This window comes from Urocampus carinirostris, chromosome 6 (assembly GCF_059441175.1).
Source record: "Urocampus carinirostris isolate Australia breed hairy pipefish chromosome 6, RoL_Ucar_1.0, whole genome shotgun sequence".
Taxonomy (NCBI): domain Eukaryota; kingdom Metazoa; phylum Chordata; class Actinopteri; order Syngnathiformes; family Syngnathidae; genus Urocampus; species Urocampus carinirostris.
In genome coordinates, this window is record NC_142354.1 from 42,716,004 (window position 1) to 42,722,003 (window position 6,000).

Consider the following 6,000-nt stretch of genomic DNA (forward strand, 5'->3'; position numbering starts at 1 on the left):
CTCGGTTTATTGCCTGCGTTCAGTAAACAAAACAATACAAAAGTCAGGGGCATCTGTTCACGACTGCAATCATCTTCAGCGCGATGCAAATTAGCTGACGCTACGGCAAACAGACAACATGCGAGCACATTAATAGTAAAACTTTAATAATAACAATGAAAATAACTTTCCCACGTACCTGCATTCAGTAAACAAAACAATACAAAAATCAGGGGCATCTGTTCACGACTGCAATTATCTAAAATATTAAAGATACAAAAAAACGGCTCATCGCTCAACAGGCCGCACCTCGTGGCGTGTTTGCATCGAAACTACTTTACTTTTAATTTAGTGCTTTTTTATTATACATCATTTAGCACAACTTATATATCTTTAATTACAAAAATAATTTGTGAAAGCAGCTCCTATATCTAGCAAAATATGCATTTTTTTAATCCAACTGATATTGGGCATGGCTTAACAATTGAATGAGGTACCGGAATATTAACAGTAATCAGGGTTGGGTAGGGTTACTTTAACTGGATTACTTTCAATTACTTTTGGATGACTCCAATACCAAATATGCTAATAAAAGACAAAAGAAACTCAATATGAATCAAATGATGACTCACAACACGTGGTAAGCTTTCTCTCCTGGCTTTGATCTCTTTGATCTCCGGCAAAACGAACATCAAATGCCACAGAAACAAAACGAACATCATTTTTGCCGTTCCATGTATTCCGTTACGCCCCAAGCCTGCACAAAATTTTGTCATTTTATTAGCATTAGCATATTTGGTATTGGAGTAATCCAAAAGTAATTGAAAGTAATCCAGTTAAAGTAAGCCTACCCAACCCTGATGCTAACCTAACCACTCGACAATATTTTTACGCACCTCCATAAGTAAAAACAAACCAAAAAAATAACAGTCGCAAACTTTTACGAAAACGGAAATCCAAGGCGATCGCTAGAGCAGTTTATTATATATATACAGTATATATTATACAAAGGAGCCGTAAACTAAAATAGCAGATTTTATGACCTTTTTTAAATGTGAAAATACGGTAATTTTTTTTTTTTTTTTCACAAGGCGTTTTCAATTATTTTTTCACCTCTTAGGGCCCATCTGCTTTTTCTATCCTAGGGGATTTAATAAAAAGAAAGGCCTTGGTGAAGGCTTTTAGAATACATTTAGAATTTGGCATTGTGGTGTTTTTTTGTAGAGTGCTCTCCTGTTTTCCTTGCAAGTGCAACATTAATTGATGTCTTCTCTTTTTTTGATTGTCCACGAAACTATAAACATACTAACAGGTATCGTGTTTTCACTAAGAATTATGATGTTATGAGATAGGTACCCAATGGCTTTTAAAACTGATTCAGAATTTGGCAAGATTGTCTTTTTTTTAAAGTCATCTCCTGTTCTCCTTGTAAGTTCAAAATCAATTGATGTCTTCTCTCCTTTTTTGAGCATCTACTAAACTATAAACATGTCAACCAGTATCATGTTTGCAAAAATTATGACGTTATGAGGCATTTAAAGGTTTTTTTTGTACAGTACTCTCCTTTTTTCTTTGCAGATTTAAAATGCCTTGATGTCTTCTCTCCTTATTTTGTGTGTCTACCAGACTATAAATTTATTAACAAGTAGTTTGTCGCAAACAATCACGACTTTATGGGATAGGTACCCAACGGCTTTTAGAACAGATTTGAAATTTAGCATTGCAAGGGTTTTTTGTAGAGACCTCTCATTATCTCCTTGCAGGTTTAAAATTCATTGATGTCTTCTCTCCTTTTTTTGAGGATCTACTAAACTATAAACATGTCAACCACTATCATGTTTGCAAACAATTATGACTATGAGATCAGTACCCAATGCTTTTTAGAACATATCTGGAATTTGGCATTTAAAAGGTTTTTTTTTGTACAGTACTCTCCTTTTTTCTTTGCAGATTTAAAATGCATTGATGTCTTCTCTTGTTTTGGAGTGTCTACCAAACTACACATTTGTCAACAAGTACCATGTTTGCAACCGATTATGACGTTCTGAGATAGGTAACCAATGGCTTTTAGAATTGATTTAGAATTTGTCATTGTGAGGGTTTTTATTACAGACCTCTCCCGCTCTCTTTGCAAATTAGACATCCATGGATGTCTTCACTCCTTATTTTGAGAGTCTACCAAACTATAAATGGATCCAATGTTCCCTCTAAGCTGCGCGCGTGCGCAATCGCGCACTGCCTGCACATTCTCAGCGCACAAGAAAATCTAGCCAGCGCACAAAAATCAGGGCTCGAAATTGCTAATTGAGAAGCGAATTAAGTCAAAGTGACAGTGCATGAAGGTAAAAATGCAAGGGTTCCCCTGACGCTGTGTTCTAAATGCGGTATTTTGAAGTCGAGTCGAAGTAGAACGAAGTTGAGTAAAGTCAGTAGAGTTTTTCGAGAACCGGCTTCTTCGGCTCGGCTTACTAAAAGGCTCTTTCGGGTCCTAATCGGCTCTTCAGGTTGTTATTGCTTCTTTCATCCCTATATGGCCAAATATGGTGTAAAATTATGCACGAAATGACTTAAAGGAATGGGGAATAGAACAAAAAAGAAAAAAATACCAAAATTAAAAATTAGTAAAAAGCTGAGAAAAAGGAAACAAAAGGAAGAGAAAAAAGAAGGAAAAATTCAGAAAAAAGCCAGGAAAAAAGAAAAGAAACAAAGGAAAAAAGTAAATAGAGAACAAAAAGACTACTTCCACTAAAAAAATGTGATTAAATAGAGTTGTGTATTGTGCAACCGACTAAATAAGCCCCCAAAAATGTTAGCATTATGCGTCAAAAGATACCAGGAAAAACATTTTTTTTTCATTGCCGGAAACTCAGCAAAATGTAACTTGATGTCAAATTTTGGACATGTTTGATAATGACTTAGTTGCCACACTTGGGATTGCCGTTGCTCACTGTTGTTTCAAGCGTTGCTCACCGACTGCGTGAACGCTCAGACCCGTAAGGAAAATTACAGGGAACATTGAATGTATCAACAAGTTTTTCATTTGCAAACAATCCTGACTTTTTACGATAGGTACCCAATAGCTTTTAGAACAGATTTGGAATCGTGAGGGTTTTTATTACAGACCTCTCATGCTCTCCTTGCAAATTCAACATTCATTGATGCCTTCTCTCCTTTTTTTAGGTGTCTACTAAGCTATAAACTTATCAACATCTATGATAAAAAAAAATCCCCACCTTAAAATGTTGTAAAGGTGCAGGTGCTTTCATAACCTGACATCAACGTGATGGTTGGGTACACAGGAAAAATTCAGTTTATCTTACAGTTGACCTGACGCAGTTATCCCCAGTTCATACGTTGCGACATCGTCCAAGATCGCGTTGATCCCTTCTCAAACGGTCCTGTTTAGTAGTCCGGACCAATCCCAGGCAAACCCAACATGGCAAAGGCGTAAATTAGTGCTCCCTGCTCTGGACTGAATAGAGCAGCTCTCCTGTTCTATTCTTCATGGAGGGCAGGAAGCTTTCTCTTCTGGCTTTCTTTGAAAGTCAGCCTCTGCGACAGCGTCAGCGTGCCTCTTTTTAACCCGTTCGCAGTGGTCCGAACATGACACCTGCGACTTGTGCGGGGGATTCATCGCGAATAGCGAGGGAGGCTCGACATTCACTCACGCGTCATGCATACACCGAGGAGTAATGGGTCGTTCGCGAACGAGATGGCTTTTTGAAGTGAGCAACGACAGCTCGCTCCTTATCAATAAGGAGCCGGCTCCTTTGCTTCTCTTGAACTCTTTCTCTCCTTTTCTGGCCGTTTCTCTTTCATTCTCACCATTTTTCTCTCTTTTTATTTTTCTCTCTATCCGTCTCCTGTTTTTTCTCTCGACTTCACTCTTTCTTTCTCTCTAATTTCTTTATTTTTCTCGTTCTCCCTTTCAATTTATCCGCAATTCTCTCTCTCGACCTGATTTTTTTCTTACTTTCTCATCGTTCTGTCTAATTCTGCCCTTTTCGGTCTTTCGTGCTTTCTCTCTTGAAATGAAATGAAATGATCTGAATTTATGTAGCTCTTTTCAAGTCAAGACTTCCCAAAGCGCTTTACAGTGTGCTTCACATTTCCCAATAGCGGCCGTGCAGCCATGTAAGGCGCTGACCTGCTTATTGGGGGTATTAGGGGTTCAGTGTCTTACCCAAGGATACTTCGACATGTAACACGGAGGAGCCGGGATTCGAACCGCGATCTCTTGATCCCAAGACGAGCGCTCTACCTCCTGAGCCACTGCCCCTCTTCATCTGTATCTCTCTCTATCTGCCTCTCTTATTCTCTTTTAGTACTTACCTTTCTAATCATTTCTCTTTCTTTCTCTGCCTCTCATTTTCTCGTTCTTTTCCCTCACTTCATCTCCAGACGGAAGAGCAGCTTCAGCGACAGACTGCTGTCACAATCTTGTTCCACGGACAGACTGAGGAGATCATTTCTTCCTCATGCCATGAGGCTCTTTAACTCCACCCGGCGGAGTAAAGGCCCACATTAAAGCACACCCCCACGTTGCATATCACTGTGTTTTTATTACAGTGTGTATTTTATGTAGCACTATTTAAATACTCTATATCAACACGTTGCATTGGGTATTTATGTATTATATTCCTTTTACTTTATTATTGTTTTATTTTCAACACAAGGATACTGCTGGAAGTGTGAATATCCCTACGGGGATGGATAAAGTATCTATCTATCTCTATCTTTCCTTGGGGCGGCAGTAGCTCAGGAGGTAGAGCGCTCGTCTTGGGATCAAGGGATCCTAGTTCGAATCCCAGCTCGTCCGTGTTACATGTCGAAGTGTCCTTGGGTAAGACACTGAACCCTTAATACCCCCAATAAGCAGGTTAGCGCCTTACATGGCTGCAAGGCCGCTATTGGGAAGAGTGGAGCACATTGTAAAGCGCTTTGGGAAGTCATTGACTTGAAAAGCGCTATAGAAATGCAGATCATTTCATTTCTTTCTGTCCCTCTTTAAGGTGATTGGTCAACATGAAAGGCATCATCTGTGTGTTGTTTGCTTAGTATAAACAATTTGTAAGTTTAAAATAGGTAAAAGTTCATTGAATGTAAAAAACAACAGCGTTTATTAAAAACTAAAATAAATCTGAGGAACCGTTCGGGAGCCAAAACAGCCGGCTCTTTTTTGTGAGCCAAGCCGAAAGAGTCAGTTCTCAAAAAACAGCCGGAATTCCCATCACTCATAATTCGCGAATAGCGGGGGAGGCTAGACATTCCCCTACACGTGATGCGTTCACGGAGAGGGAACATTGCGCCATTGAAGCCACAGTTTTTACCTTTTTATGTCCGTCGAGGCTCGGTCCGACTCCGGCGAGCTGAGCTGCATGTGTCCGGCGTCCACCTCCCCCGCGGTTACGCGCTCGGGCTGAGGCGCGGATGTCGGCGCGCACGCCTTAAATACGGTTCCGGTGACGGACGATAGTTAATTGTTAAACTCCCTCAACTCGTCCGTCACGTTCCTGTTCAGATGCGCGTCTCCGATGCAGTCTTGCGACAAGCCAGAAGGCGAAGGCGAGCCCTCCCTTTCCCCCTTTCCCCCTTTTTCCTTGTGCACTTTGCAGCTGACGGGACGCCAACGCCGCTCCTGCTTGCGAGCTGCTATGACTGCTCCGTGTCCGGTGCAGGGTAGGGTTACTTTAACCGGATTACTTTCAATGACTTTTGGATGACTCCAATACCAAATATGCTAATAAAAAACAAAAGAAACTTAATATGAATCGAATGATGACTCACAACACGTGGTAAGCTTTCTCTCCTGGCTTTGATCTCTTTGATCTCCGGCATAACTAACGTAAAATGCGACAGAAAAAAAATGAAAATAAATCCAAATGTAGCGACCCTCTTTCATGCACGACCCAAGGTTTCACAGTCTCTGGGTTTATTCCCTGCATTCAGTAAACAAAACAATACAAAAGTCAGGGGCATCTGTTCACGACTGCAATTATCTTCAGCGCTTACAAATTCACT

The 6,000-nt window shown here is 40.4% G+C and overlaps 1 protein-coding gene across 2 annotated transcripts in view; it reads right to left on the reverse strand.

The window, feature by feature from the left end:
- The window catches only part of slc41a1 (solute carrier family 41 member 1), a 90,831-nt gene extending 85,294 nt beyond the window's left edge, over nucleotides 1–5,537 (reverse strand). Inside the window, exon 1 of one of the 2 annotated variants that reach the window (XM_088339046.1) lies at nucleotides 5,310–5,537. The gene's annotated coding sequence lies outside the window, so the exon portion shown is untranslated. Of the gene's footprint in view, nucleotides 1–3,212; nucleotides 3,616–5,309 lie in introns of those variants that run through there. The other variant, XM_088339047.1, reaches the window with a different exon arrangement.
- Nucleotides 5,538–6,000: the final 463 nt, after the last annotated feature.